Source organism: Xenopus laevis, chromosome 5L (genome assembly GCF_017654675.1).
Source record: "Xenopus laevis strain J_2021 chromosome 5L, Xenopus_laevis_v10.1, whole genome shotgun sequence".
In the NCBI taxonomy this organism is placed as follows: domain Eukaryota; kingdom Metazoa; phylum Chordata; class Amphibia; order Anura; family Pipidae; genus Xenopus; species Xenopus laevis.
The window spans coordinates 137,861,361-137,875,574 of NC_054379.1; the positions used below are offsets into that span (position 1 = coordinate 137,861,361).

General features: G+C 39.8%; 1 protein-coding gene across 4 annotated transcripts in view; it reads right to left on the reverse strand.

Annotated features, from left to right (window-relative positions):
- Positions 1–12,314, reverse strand: part of pik3cb.L (phosphatidylinositol-4,5-bisphosphate 3-kinase catalytic subunit beta L homeolog) — a 105,195-nt gene extending 92,881 nt beyond the window's left edge. Inside the window, exon 1 of one of the 4 annotated variants that reach the window (XM_018263924.2) lies at positions 12,167–12,314. The gene's annotated coding sequence lies outside the window, so the exon portion shown is untranslated. Of the gene's footprint in view, positions 1–864; positions 1,147–11,723; positions 12,139–12,166 lie in introns of those variants that run through there. The other 3 variants (XM_018263925.2, XM_018263926.2, XM_041563467.1) reach the window with 3 other exon arrangements.
- Positions 12,315–14,214: the final 1,900 nt, after the last annotated feature.

Below are 14,214 nucleotides of genomic sequence, written 5' to 3' on the forward strand. Positions count from 1 at the left end.
TACAGTTGATATACAAAGTGGCAGCCCTGAGCACTATATGATATTACAATCAAAAGCAATGACATCAAAAATAAAACAATGAAAACAGTCACCCATGGCAGCTTAGAGTGAAGGTGGCAATTAGTTAAAGGGGTTGTTCTCCTTTAAATTCACTTTTAGTATGGTGTCGAGAGGGCTATTCTGAGACAATTTGCAATTGGTTTTAATGTTTTATTATGTATGTTATTTAGCAGCTCCAGTTTGCAATGTCAACAATCTTGTTGCTAGGGTCCAAATTACCCTAGCATCCATGCATTGATTTGAATAAGAGTCTGGAAAATGAATAGGAGAGGGCTTGAAAAGAAAGATAAGTGATAAAAAGTAGCAATAACAGTAAATGTGTAGCCTTACAGAGCATTTTTTTTTAGATGGGGTCAGTGACCCCCATTTGAAAGCTGGAAAGAGTCAGAAGAAGAAGGCAAATAATTTAAAAACTATAAATAAAAAATAAAGACAACTAATTGAAACGTTGCTTAGAATTCTTTGACATACTAAAAGTTAACATAAAGGCGAACCACCCCTTTAATAGTTCCCAAGCTGCTGTTTTGATAATAAAAGAAGGAGGTGTGTGCAGCAAACAGATAACTCTAACCTGTATTGTATGCAATAGATGTTTTAGATTGTATGCTTAGATGTATTATTAGATGCTCAGTGGCTACTAATATTACAGAAGATGCAACGGGGTAGACAAGACCATACTAAGGTTAGAGTGTACAGTGCACTAGGGCAGATATTATATTGTAGGGCGCTATTTAGACTGCTGGCAGACAACCAATATACAAGATATAGGATTTCTGCAAAAAACAATTCAAAGTTTTAGCTTACCTACCCTAAGTGAAAATCTCAGACATCAGGCCCACTCAGGCAGGCTGGACAGGAGCTGCTTTGTTTCAGTAAGTGTTGTTGCTGCGTCATTTCAGAACTGATGACTGCTTTAGTAATGAGCCTAGATACCTGGCACATCTTGGCAGAATAACTCCATAGTCCCTGATGGCTTACACTGTCCTGGCCCCCAAGATAGCAGATCCTGGACAGTCGGAGACAAATCCTTCACACAGAGTGCATGCGGGTTGTTCCGAGACCAGTGCATTCCTCTCTATTCATGTGCAAACAAATCTTATGGCTGGCTGGGGGCAGGGCATCTGCCAAAAGTGTAACAGGAGGTGCTACGGGGAAACTAGTCAGTGATGTGCACACTGCTAACATTGATTTGTTTTTCCAGACACCGCCAACAGATCAATATAGTCAGTGCTAAGAAGCAATGTCATTCGTATAGCCAGGAACTGATCAGCTTCTCCATTCTAAACACAGCTAAAGAGGGTCGTTCACCTTTATATTGACATTTAATTTGATGCAGACAGTGGTATCCCGAGACATTCTGCAATTGGTCTTCCTTGTTTAAGGTTTTTGGATTATTTTGTTTTCTTTATTCCAGCAGACATCTTGTTGCTAAGGTTCAATTTACTTTGGCAACCAGGCAGCAGTTTGAATAAGGGGCTTTAAAAGGAACAATGGAGGGACTGAATAGAAAGAAAACATGTTTTTCAAAATACACCAGTTAATAGAGCTGCTCCAGACTCCAGCAGACTTTTGCACTGAAATACATTTTTTCAAAACAGCAAACTGATATTTTTACATTTAATTTTGACATCTGACATGGGGCTAGACATACTGTCAGTTTCCCAGGAGCCCCCAGTCATGGGACTTGTGCTCTGATAAACTTCAGTCACTCTTTACTGGTGCACTGCAAATTTGAGTGACATCACCCCCCTCCCTTTCTCTCCCAACCTCCCACCCAGCAGGCTAACAACAGAACAATGGGAAGGTAACAAGACAGCAGCTCCCTAACACAAGACAACAGCTTCCTTGTAGATATAAGAACAGCACTCAATAGTAAAAATCCTGGTCCCACTGCGACACCTTCAGTAAAATTAGGTAGGAGAAACAACAGTCTGTCAGTTTCATAGTGAAGCTCTTGCTCTTTCTGAAAACACATGAACAGGCAAAATGACCTGAGTTGGTTGCCTAGTCACCTATATAACAACTATAACATATACTTATTGGTTAGGGAATTAAATTTTATATTGTAGAGTTGTGAATTATTTTCAATGTAAACAGTGTAAACAGTGTATCTGAGAAATAAAAACTACACCATAAAAATCATGACAGAATCCCTTTAAAAATAATGAAAACCAAGTATAACGTTGGCAAGGGCATTCTATAATACTATGGGGCATCCTCTTCTATTCGCTCCTATGGGTTTTATAGAACCGCATTTATCAAATGGGGAGTTCAAACTTTTACCCATTGTTAAATATAATTCTAAAAATCCCATGGGAATGAACAAAATTTGGGTGAGTTTTTATCCATTAAGCTCTAAACTCACATTTTGATAAATCTGCCCCTAAAACGATAAACGTGAATGACCCCTTTAAGTTCAGCTTTCACCTGTGCCAGGAATGGCTACTTACTGATGCCAGACAGCGCACTACAGCCATTCCTGGCACAGGGTGAAAGTCTTCACTGTGTGTTCTGTGACTGGCAGAGCAGTATTTGAGCAGTACACAGCTGATATGTAGAAAATGGTAATTCCAGGAAGTGTTATTTTAAGATTCAATAATGGACAAATGTCTTTTCATCCAGCAAGGCCAAAAGGCAACATTCATCTCTTCACAACATCTCATGTGATCCCTCTTGCTCATTGTTATATTGTAGCACCAAACCACTTATCACTGCCCTCTCATCAATTTAATTTCAACACAAGTGGCTGCATTCCAGTTCCCTACCAGCACTAATAACGATACAGTCAAAGTTAGTTAATATGTCATCATTTAATACTGTGCATTTAAAGAACAGTGGAAATTACAATCCAAGGAAGGTAGTGACAAGAGGAAGATCAAGCAAACAAGCAGATTTTAAAGGAGAACTAAACCCCCATATAATAAAACCCACTACCGCCTACCCTACATAGTCCCCCCTCCCCCCTGTTCCTGTCCGCACATGTGACTCCAGTAATTGCCCCTAATCCTGTAATTACCCCTTGCTGCAGAGTAAGCAGAGCTTGCGGCACCATCTTCTTCTCTTCGGTAATCTTCGGGAAAGTAAGTGCCGTATCGGAAGCAATCTTCCGATTCCGGACAACTGCACATGCTCCAAAAGTGGCGGAAATAGCCAAAGGGAAGGAAGAAGACCCTAAGATTACCGAAGAGAAGAAGATGGTGCCCGTGAGCTCTGCTGCGCTTACTTTGCAACGAGGGGTTATCACAGGATATGGGGCAATTCAGGGAGATCAGTTCCAAAAGTTCAGGGAGATTAGTTGCCCAAAGAGGAAGCGATTTGTCTATGGGCGACTAATCTCCCCCAGTAGCTTTGTTTGCCCCTGCCCTTAATATGTATGGCTAAAAAGGAAAACTAAAGCTTAATTAAAGAAGATGGCTAGAAATTTTTTACATTGTGTTTTGGGCTTCTGTACCAGCCCAAGGCAACCACAGCCTTTAGCAGTAATGATCTGTGTCTCCAAAGAAGCCCCAGTAGCTCTCCATCTTCTTTTCTGCTGATTCACTGCACATGCTCTGTGCTGCTATCACTTACTGAGCTTAGGGACCCACTCACAATATACAGAACACATAGAATAGAAATGTCACAATATAAGGCTGATTAGTAATTAATACAGATAATTACTACATGACAGCACAGAAACCAGTGCAACTAGCATCAAAATTTAATAATCAGCCCTGTAGCATCAGCTTATATTACAGACCAACCTCATTTTCTGCTTGATAATTAGTGACGACCCCTAAGCTTAGCTTCTCAACAGCTGCTCAGAGCCCACTGAGCATGTGAGTGTCACAGACACTTTCCAAGATGGTGACCCCCTGTGACAAGTTTGAAGTCCTGGATCATTGCTGCTATTGAGAAGCTGAAACTTAAGGCTGGTGCAATAAGGTCATTACATAAAAATATGGCATTTTTAGCCATATTCATTTAGGGTTTAGTTCTCCTTTAAATGTGTGACTAATGGATGCAGTAAAGATTATTTGTTTTCATTACAAATGTTTACTTGGTGGTTCACCTTTCAGTTAATGTTTCGTATGTTATAGAATGGCTAATTCTTAGCAACTTTTCAGTCGGTCTTCATTATCAATTTTTTATAATTCTTAAATATTTGCCTTCGTCTTCACACTATGAAATGGGGGTCACTGACACCATCTAAAAACAAATGCTCTGTAAGGCTACAATGTTATTATTATTGCAACTTTGTATTACTCGTCTTTATATTGAGACACTCACCAATTCATATTCCAGTATCCTGTTTAAATCAATGCATGGTTGCTAGGGTAATTTGTACCCTAGCAACCAGGCTGCTGAAACTGCTGGAGAGCTGATGATTAAAAAGCTAAATGACACAAAAACCACAAATAACAGAAAATGAAAACCAATTGCAAATGTGTGCCACCACACACAATGCCAAAAGGTGTGCCACCATTAGCCCTCTTAAAGGTATTCTGTCATGATTTTTATGGTGTAGTTTTTATATCTAAATTACACTGTTTACACTGCAAATAATTCACTATAACATATAAAATTCCATTCCTGAACCAATAAGTGTACATTTTTTAGTTGTAATATTGGTGGGTAGGCGCCATCTCAGGTCATTTTGCCTGGTCATGTGCTTTCAGAAAGAGCCAACACTTTAGGATGGAACTGCTTTCTTGCAGGCTGTTGTTTCTCCTACTCAATGTAACTGAAGGAGTCGCAGTTGGACCTGGATTTTTGCTATTGAGTGCTGTTCTTATATCTACCAGGTAGAGGCTATCTGGTTACCTTCCCATTGATCTGCTGATGGGCTACTGGTTCACACGTGCTTTAAAAACCTGCTTCCAGAGAGCGGCGCACGCTTTTAAAAACTGCTTTTGGAGGGGGTGGGCAGGCCTGGCCCATGCATCAGTAAAGAGTGACTGAAGTTTATCAAAGCACAAGTCAGGTGACTGGGGGGCATCTGGGAAACAGACAATATATCTAACCCCATGTCTGATTTCAAAATTAAATATTAAAAATAATTATTTGCTCTGTTGAAAAATGGATTTCAGTGCAGAAGTCTGCTAGGGCAGCACAATTAACTAATGCGTTTTAAAAAAAAAAAATTAAAAAAAAATAAAAAACATGTTTTCCCATGACAGTATCCCTTTTTTCATAATAAGTTTTCATTGAAGAGATACAAAGTGCAAAACTAATTTTTGGGTCATGAGTAGCTTTAATTTGGTTTCAATGAGATGGAGGTTAAAATTGAACAGTTTATTTATGTGTAATAGACCTGCATTGAGTTGGGTAATAGTGTAAAAGTTGCTGATTACCTGACCATGCAGGCAGTCCGCAAGTCCCTGCTTTGGTATTATATATTATTATATTATCTAGAATGCTAGTGCCCTCACTAAAGAAGTGATGAAAATCTATTATTTATCACAAGAGCAATAATTATGGTCAGGGATATTTTCATGTTTATTTGAGCTGTAAAAACTACATCTCAAAATTTTAGCAAGGCAGGAATTTTCTGCTGTTTACGAGTTAAAAAAGAAAATTCTACAAAAAAAAACTGTTGATGTTATAGTAAACACAGTGAAGTAACTTTTACTTTCCTAATGAGTAATGTTGCTTCCTCTGGCTGTTTAACACCACTGAATGTTTTTCAACTACAAGATGATAGAAAAAAGTTAGCTATTACATAAAAAAACAACTACAAATTTTAATGCAAATTCTAAAAGGGTCATGTCCCCACATTATAATTCAAATGTAAAAATTAATTTAAATGCTTGGAGTGATTCAGCCTTGACCAAAACTAGCCTTTACTTGTTTACTGGTGAAAGTTGAGCTACTAATTGACTGAAATAAACAAGCGTGCAGTAAAATCATGCACATGATTCATGCAAATAACTCTACAAAGTAAATAACTGGCATTCTTGCCTCCATCTGATTTACCCAAGGCACAAAAAAATGGGTGAGCTTTTGAAACAAATTTATATTTGAATTGCTAAATTATATCTAAATAACATCTAAGTAAAATTCTTAAAAATGCCAGTAAATAGTACAATATATTTAAATGCAACAATAGTATCTGTCAGTTTCACTAACAAATTGCTGTGTTGCTTTCTTAGTTGTAAATAGGACTCCATCCACACAGAGAACTGGGCTGGGAGAGGCATGATCCTTCTATAGGATGGAGTTCCTTTTGTTTTGGTACTCCTATCTCTAGGAGGATTTTACTATTTATGTCTTGGCATTTTGCATACTTCCAAACTGTGTTAAAGGAGTTGTTCACCTTCGAGTTAACTTTTAGTATGTTGTAGAGAGTGATATTCTGAGACAATTTGGTCCTCATTTTTTATTATTTGTGGGTTTTGAGTTATTTAGCTTTTTATCCGGCAGCTCTCCAGTTTGCAATTTCAGACTGGTTTCTAGGGTCCAAATTACCCTAGCAACCATGCATTGATTGGAATAAGAGACTGGAGTATGCATAAGAGAGGTCTGGATAGAAAGATGAGTAATAGAAAGTACCAATAACAAAACATTTGTAGTTTTACAGAGCATTTGTTTTTAGAAGGGGTCAGTGACCCCCATTTGAAAGCTGGAAAGAGTCAGAAGAAAAATTCAAATAATTAAAAAAATAAAAAATAAATAAATAATGAAAACCAATTGAAAAGTTGCTTAGAATTAGCCATTCTGTAACATACTAAAAGTTAACTTAAGGGTGAACCACCCCTTTAAATTAGGTACTTGATTGAGGTTTTTATCTGACTGCAAAGCACTTCACATACAAAGTACCCCTGATAGCCATGGATGTAGTTATTTCCCAGTTTGGACAGGCCCCTCATTATCCATTCTTTGGTCCAGGTATGGGATCTGTTATCCGGGACACTGTTGCCCAGAAAGCTCCAAATTACGGAAAGGCTGTCTCCCATAGACCACATTTTATACAAATAATTCAAAATTCTAAAGATGATTTCCTTTTTCTCTGTAATAATAAAACAGTACCTTGTACATGATCCCAACTAAGATATCAATTATTATAGAATTATTAATATAATTAATAATATAATAATCCTTATTGGAAGCAAAATCAGCCTATTGGGCTTATTTAATGTTTAAATGATTTGTAGCAGATTTAAAATGTAGGGATCCAAATTACAGAAAGATCGTTATCTGGAAAACCCCAAGTCCCACGCATTCTAGATAACAGGTCTCATACCTGTACAAGCAGATTTTAGTGTGGACTGGCAGCTTTGCTTTATGGTATTGTTGCTTTATATGGCTGCATTGAGATAGTGGTATTCATTGGCTATTCCTTTTTCCTTCCTAGTAGTCAACAGAAGTCCTGTCTTTTGGAAGGGATTTCCCATATATGTTCAGCATCAGAGACAGTATCTCTAAAGGTGATTTGTTACCTGCAGGAAATCACACTCTCCACTATGCTGTCTTCTGAATTTTCATGCAATTATACATTTTAAGTAGTTTGGATTCAGAGGTTCCCATACAGGAGGGGGGAAACTATTTTTGGGTGCTTCGTGCAGGGATGAGACATTTCCTGGGTGACAAAGCATCCCATACGCCAAAGACCTATTCTGTATTTAAACTCCTGGCACGTAGGTATCCAATTATATTAACTGTACCCCTTGTAAAGCACTGTATACTATTGTGGTACTATATAAAAGCATGCAAGAGGAAAAATACTTGGCTTAGCTGAGGCAGAATAAACAGAGCCACAGAACTTTTCTAACTATCAAACAATATATCCTTTAATGAGAAAGAACAACAAAAAACTATTTAGGCTTAGGTAAACCATTAAAAAGGACTGTATTTTTAAAAATGAACCCTCGTCATGTAGGCAATAATAAAGAATATATGGCACCCGAGAGACTACTATGAATGGTTACCTTTAAAAATTTAAACTATATTGGAGCTTTTCTCCGATCCGTTCTGGCACGTGTTTTTGTTACAAATGAGGTGGGTATGTCCAAATGGTTCTTCCCCCAGAAACACAGTAGGATGTGGGTAGTAATCAGAGCTCTGCCTTCACACATGGTAAGGAAGACTTCCCTTACAGGTCAGACTAGCTGCTGGCTGCCCACCCACACTGTAATTCTTCTAAGCAACTTTCCCATATACATTTGACATTTTCAATTAGTTATTTGTAAATGAAATTAGAAGTGAAAGCAGTTTGTCGTTTGCTATTTCCTTCTCAAAATGCCATCCTACAGAAGCAATGTAGTAGAAGTCTGCTCTCCTCCAGCCAAGACTGCAATTGCCACAATACACTGCATGCTTCATCTGCTGGGGACCTACAGAATACCTCTATGTCTATGAAGATTATCATTTATCCATGTATCCAGTATCTAATAGGACTGAAGAAGCCACTCGGGCACATTCAAGTGTCGAAATTCATGTGATTCTTTTCAAAACTCCTATAAATTCTAAATTCGACCAATCGAAATGTATTAATAAAATCGAATTTTCTCAGCTCGGAAAAATAGAATCAACCCGAAAATTGAAATCAAATGCGATCCAAATTAGAAAATTGCAATTTGAATCACCAAATTGATCCTTGTACTTCTCCCATTGACTTATACAGTAATTAAGGTTGCAAATAGTCAAATTCCAGTTTTTCAATGGGCCAGAGTCAAAATATGATAAATAGCGATAAGGAAGATAAGCACTCCAATATTACTGGTCAATAATAATTTATTCCACTGTGCATACCAACGTTTCGGTCCACGTTTGGATCTTTATCAAGGATATATATATATATATATATAGATATATATATATATATATAACCTTTAATAAATCTGCCCCTTAGTGTGTGTGTGTGTGTGTGTATACATAACGTCCAAATGTGGACCAAAACGTTGGTATGCACAGTAATATCGGAGTGCTTATCTTCCTTATCGCTATTTATCATATTTTGATATAGCACCCACTTGGACAAGTCAGAGTGCGGATACACACCCGGACTACAGTTCACCGGTAATACTGCTTTACAGTTTTCTGCAAATAAAACAACTACTTTTTCCATCTGAAGCAGACCACAAGCACCTTTAACGGTAGAAGCCCCATGGTGCATTCCAAACAAAACCCTACTACTGTGCGATGTAGTGGGGTGCTCAGTCTTTGAGGGTAATGACACACTGGGGGATTTGATGCCCGCATTAAAAATTCACTACCGTTGGGGACAAATCTCCCCTTGCCCAAAATCTTCATGTGTCAATGCTCGAACAATAAGATATAAGCAACATCATATAGGGTCTATTTAGATGCAATTACCCAATAAATCAAGGTCACACGTGAGATTTCCCAAGGCACCTACACACCTTGCAGAATCAAATCCCGCCAACAATGTTGCAACATCTAATGGATAGCAATCTTAATAGAGCAGGGGAAGTTATTTAAGAAAAACATACTACAGTATTAATGCCATTGGTTTTCAAATGATAGACACAAAGACCCGTGTGTCACAGGAGCTTTCATTCATATAGTGCATATCCTTATAAAAGGTGTTTAGTGATCTCTCCAGCTATCACAAATGCTTAGTTATATCAATTGTGCCTCTTGATTTTGGCCTTGTATGTTATATGGTAAGGAAACTCCACAATGGGTTGTAATATCCTTATAATATTCTTAAAGATATGGGGGAGTCTATGCTCTCAGTCCCAAAAAAGGAGCAGGGTAGCTTAATTTAACATAAGTTAAAATTAGTACATACTGACCCCATATGACCCACCATACGCGTTTCATACCCTCTGGTACTTAATCATAGGTGTTTAATATCCTTATGTCTTACAACAGGAGCGATAAGGATTGACAAAAGACCAATTCATCCCGCAAATGCTAAAGAATCACATACATTTCTACAGTTCCCTCTATAAACAAAATACAGGGGAAACTGTAGTAGAGCAAGGTACTTTATAGACCTGACCTTCAAAGCCACAACTCTTAAAAGCTTTAAGGTGATAGGTTGGGAGGAAGCTCAATGCTACAACTTTGCACAAAAGACAGAGACACCAGTAAAAAAAGAAAAATCCCTTCCCAACAGGTCATTTCAGGTTCTTAAATGATTAAAATGATATCGGATTTTGACAGTTGTAGCTGAAGAATGACACAAGTGTCAATATATAAAAGAAAAAAACGAATGGATTCCCATGAAGTGTACCACCGTTTAATCTGTCAGCTGTTTGTGCATTATGGAAACAGTAGTTTAACAAGAACTGGAGGGGTACAGGTTTAATACTCCTGCTCTTTGTAAGTTGTTTTCCAGAGCCTTACATAACATACATATAATTTATAAGAAGGAGTTGACGTTGAGGAGTGATCAGCTTTTGATGTCAAAAAATACAATGCTTCCATACTTACTATATAGAGGCACCATCTCTCCCTACTATACCTGCTATCCCACAGTCACACTCCCTTCCCAGAGACTATTATCCACTGTTACTTTAGACACCATCTCTCCCTACTATACCTGCTATCCCACAGCCACACTCCCTTCCCAGAGACTATTATTCCACTGTTACTATAGGCACCATCTCTCCCTAATATACCTGCTATCCTACAGTCACACTCCCTTCCCAGAGACTATTATCCCACTGTTACTATAGACACCATCTCTCCCTACTATACCTGCTATCCCACAGTCACACTCCCTTCCCAGAGACTATTATCCCACTGTTACTATAGACACCATCTCTCCCTACTATACCTGCTATCCCACAGTCACACTCCCTTCCCAGAGACTATTATCCACTGTTACTATAGACACCATCTCTCCCTACTATACCTGCTATCCCACAGTCACACTCCCTTCCCAGAGGCTATAATCCCCACTGATACTGAACAATCTCTCCCTACTATAATGCCTTGGCACAAAATTAGGGCCCTAAAATGATTTTGCTGTGGTGCCCAGCAACTGCTAGAATACCAGAGTCCATTTTTAGAGGCTAGGGCCAGACAGGGGCTGAGATGGACCTGCTGACATATGCCCAGGGCAGCCATCAGGGGGGGACAGGCGGGAGAGTTGTAGGGGGCCCGAGGGTAAGGGGGGCCCGACCACGCCACATCTACTTGATTAGCCGGGTCCCCTGCTTTCTGGGAGCTGCTGACTTCAGGAAGGCATGGACGTTTAAGGGACCCTGGCCACTAATTTTCTTATAATGTGGAGGGGGGGGGCTGGCCACCAATTTTGGCCACCAATTATTTTTTTTCATGTGGGGTCCTAGCCACCAATATTTTTTATGGGGAGGGCCTGGCCACAAATGTTTTTTTATGGGGGGGCCCTGACCACCAATATCTTTTTATTTTTTATTAACAAGTGGGAACCCTAGCCACCAATATTTTTTTTGTTTTTTTACTGTGTGGTGGGGAAGGCGGACCTGTAGGTGGGGTTTGCGGAAGAGACTAATGTCTGGTTGGTGCGGATATTCAGTCTGTTTTTTCTGCCCCTTGTCACTAGCCTAATACCCCCACTGGTGCAGGTACGACTGCGCTGCCAGAGGTGAATACTGAGTTACTGACCATACGCTGCACATGGTTCCCACCTATTACTCACACTCAGACAGTGAGGAGCAACTATACAGGGGCACAGTGCAGCCCTCCCTCCTCAGTCCCAAGGAAAGCTCCACAACATGCCACTTACTCACCTCATCCACTGCTTTATCATTGTGCCTCTCATTGGAGCAGTCAGTCTAGAGACACACGGGGGTGATTGTGAGCCGGTCACACAGGCTTTGCTGCTGCCCAGTTCCTGTTTTCTTCTAAACAACTCAATAGGTCACTTACTCGTATAGGCAAGTGAGGTAGGAAGCGACGGGCATGTGGTAACACAGACAGACAGACAGACAGACAGACAGACAGACGAGCCGCTGCCGGTGCCACACGTTTCTATGCCGCACATATGTCACATTGCCAGGATGTTGCTCACACGCTCTCGCCAATCACTCGCACCAATCACGCCTTCCGCAATATCACGGCACGTTCATGAGAGAAACGCAAGGAAAAAGCCTCGTTCCCGTTCTGACACCCGCTTCCCGACACAGACATTCACTTGCCATTTGTCAATAGGAACACAAGCTTCAGCACTTACCGGGAGCTGCTTGAACCGGAGCGGCGAGACTGACTGAGCTTGCCCCACCCACTTCCCTACAGGGCGCACTCTCGCCTTCTAACCCCGCCCACCTGACACGGCGCACGCTCCCGCCGCCTACACTTCCGAACCTTTCCCTCGTGTGGCGTTTCTCTTACTCAGTTTTCTGTAGCGCCTCGAGCTAGCGTTATTCCCGCGCAAACACCTTCCTTCCTTCGGCGTGATTTATTCTTATTGCTGCGTTGTTTTCTTATTACTTCCCTTGAGTTCTACAGAATTCTTAACCTGTGGGTCAGGTTCTTCTGACTCTTTCCGTCTTTCAATTGGGGGTCGCTGACCCCCTCTAAAAAAACAGGTCTCTGTAAGGCTACAAATGTATTGTGTTATTGCTACACTTTATTACTCATCTTTCTATTCAGGCTTCTTTTATTCATATTCGAATAAGTGCGTGGTTGCTAGGGTAATTTGGACCCTAGCAACCAGATTATTGAAACTGCCAACTGGAGAGCTGCTGAATAAAAAGCTAAAAGCTGCACCAAATGCAAATAATAAAAAATGAAAACCGCTTGCAAATTGTCTCAGAAAATTCCTCTGTACATCAGGAGTGCCCAGACTTTACTAATACAGGTCTACTTTTAGTGATGTTGTCCCATTATGATCTACACTCTTAGCATTCTGTTACATGGAAAATATTACTTAATATAATAAATATTAAAATTATATTGATTTATAAGAGCATTTATATTACTATATTTAAAAAAACAACTATTTCTTATGTAACCTTTACAAAGTAAATATCTGAATGAAAAGAATAAAACAGAATGGTAATTTAGACCAGTTGTTTGTTGACAGTGTCTTGAGATCTACTGATCACCAGCTAAAAGTCTACTGGTAGAGCCAATCTATCTTTCAGACACCCATGCTCTACATCAGGGATCCCCAACCTTTTGAACCTGTGAGCAACATTCAGAAGTAAAAGGAGTTGAGGAGCAACATGAGCATGAAAAATGTTCTTAGGGTGCCAAATAAGTGCTGTGATTGGCCATTTGGTAGCCCCTATGTGGATTGTCAACCTACATTGAGACTCTGTTTGACAGTGCACCTGGTTTGAGGCCACTGGGAGCAACATCCAAGGGGTTGGAGAGCAACATGTTGCTCACGAGCTACTGGTTGGGGATCACTGCTCTACATCATACAAAAAGTTAATTTAAAGGTAAACAACCCCTTTTAAAGCTTTCCCTGTAGTGGACAAGGCAGTTTTTACACCAATTATGGAGTCAATGTCTGATTTCAGCAGTTTATTGATCCTTGTAAGGGGGTTGCACAAGCCTGCTTGACTGATATATGTCTGTATGTGGTATGATCCCATCACAGACCCAACACCACCATGTTTGCTGTATAGGCACCCAGGGGCATGTTACTATGTACTGTCTGTTATACCCTGATTTTATGTTTTGCTGGGGAGTAAAAATTGTATAAATTGTGGGAAATCCTAAAAGAACGTTTTAACTGTTTGTGACCAGGCTTCAATCCTAGGCAAAGTCAAATTTGGGTTCCTGCTGTATACATGACACAAAACAACATTCCCCACAACCTGTCACAGCAGCTAAATTCTAGCTTGACACAGTTGTCATTAAATGGGTTGTTCACCTTCCAAAACTTTTTTCAGTTCAGTTGTTTCCATTCATTTTTCAGGTACTTTCTATTTTCTATTTGTGCCTGTTTTTTCAATAATGAAGTTTCACTCTTCACCTTCTCATGTCTTTCTAAAGCAGCTCTGGGAGGGGAAGTCACTGACTGTAGACTGCTCTAAATTGATACATTTAGCTGATGCATTTTTTTATCTTTGTCCCTGCTCAGCAGAATCCCTGAGTTCCATTAAAGGCAGCTGTTAGAATTGATACAATCGTTGCTAATATTCCACAGATGCTGCTGAGAAATGTATCGATTAATGTAACAAATTGTAAGGGCTTTTACACACAGGCGGTTTTTCCTGCATTCACCTGCGTTGCACATTCTTCCGTTCAGCCGCAGGGAAGCGCAGGAGT